The sequence below is a fragment of the Elephantulus edwardii genome, unplaced genomic scaffold (assembly GCF_000299155.1).
Source record: "Elephantulus edwardii isolate Elephantulus edwardi_28Jun2011 unplaced genomic scaffold, EleEdw1.0 scaffold00044, whole genome shotgun sequence".
NCBI classification, from domain to species: domain Eukaryota; kingdom Metazoa; phylum Chordata; class Mammalia; order Macroscelidea; family Macroscelididae; genus Elephantulus; species Elephantulus edwardii.
Window position 1 is genome coordinate 3,602,475 of NW_006399794.1, and position 3,407 is coordinate 3,605,881.

Here is a 3,407-nt window from a genome sequence, read left to right on the forward strand (position 1 = left end):
TTATAGTATTGAAATTAAGTCTACTTAATTTATCAAGTCATGTTCATGCCCTGATTTTATATACTTGTATCTATCAATAAACATTGTGATACTTGATGAGTTGTGTATGACTTCAGATGTTAAGTGCCTTCTAGACCCAGGAGACTCATAGCAATGCTTGGGTTCTTTCATCCTCTCTCCAGGTTCATAGGGTTTCTGGAGGCAAGCTATTATGGAAGTGGATGCCACTCCTTCCAAGCTTGTTTGAATCAGGGAGCTCCACCCCACTCTGTCCACATTGGGTAGCCAACCATTAACACATTTGACACATCAGTGTCACAGTGTTCAGCCTCACAGCAACCAAGTTACCACTATACGGCAACTTGTACACCAGGGCTATATGACCTAGAGGAATGTCTGAACAAAAACAAGGAAAGCCAGCCCCGAGGGCCGTGGATTAAAAGTCACCCACCTTTGTCTTGGTAGCATCGCTTTCTGTTCACTGGGCCAGTTGATCTCTCTCTCTGTTGATGTTATTGATGACTTCAGATAACATTTAGAAATTGATGACTTTATTATTTTAGAGATAGGAGGCCCATCTTAATTTGAAGAGTTATGCAATCTGTCTCTGCCAATTCGAATCATTCAGTGACTACTCGAGAAAGGTGGGCATTCCCTTCCCTGTGACTTTGAGCCTTGAAAACCCATGGAGGGTTACTGCTCTACCTTCCACTGCGATATTGTGAGCACCCAAATAAATCTTGCTTGAGTGGAAGGTTCTGGTGTCCTACTAACAAACAGTAATGATTGAGCTTAAAGAGTAACATGAATGATAAAAGCAAAGCAGAGATTTGTTTAAGCGGATTTTAAGTTAAAATACAACTTAAGGGTGTTACAAGCCTGAAAAAAATTACGCCTAATTCCCCTAAAGGAGGAATTACATCCGAAGCATGTCTTGGACTAACTCATCTTCTATACCTTATTTTCATGATTGTCCCAGGAAGGCTGGGCTAAAAAAAGTCCGATTGACTCATGGCAGAGGAGGGAACAATACTAAACCCTAACATGCTTCAGGATGTCTATATTCAAATACATTTGTATATATCTTGCTTGCATGCCTTTCATTTTCAGTATCTGCACAATGTAGAAATGCACAATGACCTAAGTTTTTGCATTTTTACTTTCCCAAATACCTTCTATTTATCAGAAAATGGTTTGTCAAAATAGCTTTACATTTTCCCCATCTCTGAACCTACTTAACATTACACTGTCCCTACAACTCAAGTACTATAATCCTGCAGGTTTAATCGTATATGTAGGATCTGTGCTCATTCTATAGATAAAACCATAAAGCAGTTAAAACCAGTTTTGACTGTAAAGAGTTACAGGGGAACTCTAGGGGAAGGATACTTTTGTCAACAGGGTCAAACTTCATGACAGCAGTTTATAAATGAGCTTTGACAATTCTTTCTGGCTGCTTTCTTTGATTACTCTTGATTTTTCTTCATGCTTCATTGGCTAGTCCTTTTCAATCTCCATTAATATGTGCCTGATCTGCTTTTGTCCTTTGGCTCAGATTTGTCAACATCCTTGTCTTTAAAACATAACTTGTCACAGTGTTAACTCACTGCCATCTAATCAGAATTGAATCAAAGCTGACCTTCCCAAGGCGCCAGAGGATGAAAATCTGGCTGTCCTGAGATTGTCCCCAGATACCTCCCACAGTGGTGAGTGGATTTGACCATGTGCTTGTTTTGGCAGCACAACTCCTTAATCACCATAGACTGGGAGCTCTCAAGTTTTAGACTAATTTTTTATAACTTTTTCAGTTCAATGACTAGTCAGATCCAATTGAAAATGAGTTTTCCACTCAAGATGTTTTTATGATCCAATTTCCCTACCTTTGGCCCTCTCCCTAATAGTTCTGGTGTATAGCAAATACGCCTTGGAGCCTTGGCTTTTTTGTTCATCCCCTAGTTGAATGACTGGCTCATGTAAATTAGGTATTGGCTCAAATAGTTTGTTAGTAAAGATCCCACTGTCAATCCTAATGTGTCTCATTCTCTGGCAAACTCTGGTTTGGTTTGGTTGGTTTTTTGTTTGTGGTTGGTTTGTTGTTTTTTTTTTAATTTGAAGAATTCTGAATTTATTAATACCACCCCATCATCTCCCCCCTCTTGTTACTTCAGTTTTATATCTAAGACAAACATACCAGGAGTAGGGCTTCTTTACAAAGATTTTATTTGTGGGTTCCCCTTTTGATGGAAGAGGAACCCACTTTTAACAGTACTGGTGGTCCTGAGTCGAAGCTGCATGCCTTGTTTAGTTAAAAGGTGTTTTCATGACATTTTCTGCTCTCTGGACTGCAGTGTGAGCGGTTAAGTCCAGTAGGAGTGGCTGGCAACTTTTGAGGTCCCATCCACTTTCGCTTTCTTAGCTGCAACACAGGGCTCAGGGTTCAGGTTACCTTGGATGCAGTGTCAAACAGCTGAGTGTGTGCCAATGGCTCAGTCCATCTTTTGTAGTCTCCTAGTATCAGGGATGCTCTGGGAAAGAAAAGGTCTGGGAAAAGGAAGGGAGCTCTGGTGGCCTCATGACAAGAAGCTGTGCTGCAATCCCAAAGGTGTGCTGTTCGAATCCACCAGCTATACAGAAGAAGGGGCAGTCTCCTATGCTAGTTGGATCCAATTCAACGTTACAAACACAAAGGGAAGGATTTCAATTTGGTGGCTGCAGGATGGCTCATCATTCTTAGGTTTATCTACTTGTATTTTAAAGTGGCAGGATCTAGACCAAAAAACTCAATTGCCATCAGGACAAAACTGATTCATACCTGATCCTCTGGTGTATTTTAAAACTAAATTGGACAGGAGATTGTCCATCTTCAGAGCAGCTGATGGATTTGAACTGCCTGCTATTGGGTTGGCAGTTGAACTCCATGCCAACTAGAAAGTAATAGACAAACATCAGACTTTAGCTATGGAGTTAATCACTGCCAGTAGCAGTGTTACTGTAAAGTTTGTTTCTGACACTTGGTTTCTCCTGATAAAAATGCTGTGCCAATAATACTCAACTTGGATTGCTTAAGAGGGCAGAGGTGAACTGTGAAAGCAGTATGCTGTGTAATTTTTTTTTAACTATCACAGTCGCTTTTTCAAATGGCACAGGGGTTAAATGGTCAAGCTGTGACTGAAAAGGTTCAAACTCAGTAGCTGTTCCATAGAAAGATAGGACAATCTTGTTTTTTACATTTTAGAGCCTCGAGAACCCCATCAGTTCTCTGTTCTACAGGGTTACTCTATAAGTTTAAATGTATTTCATGGCAGTGTGTTTGGGTTGGTTTCTCTTAAGAACTCTTTCCAATTTCTGAGCTTCCAATATCACCAAAATCCAATGAGTATTTGATCCATCAAAAGCATTCAACAGTT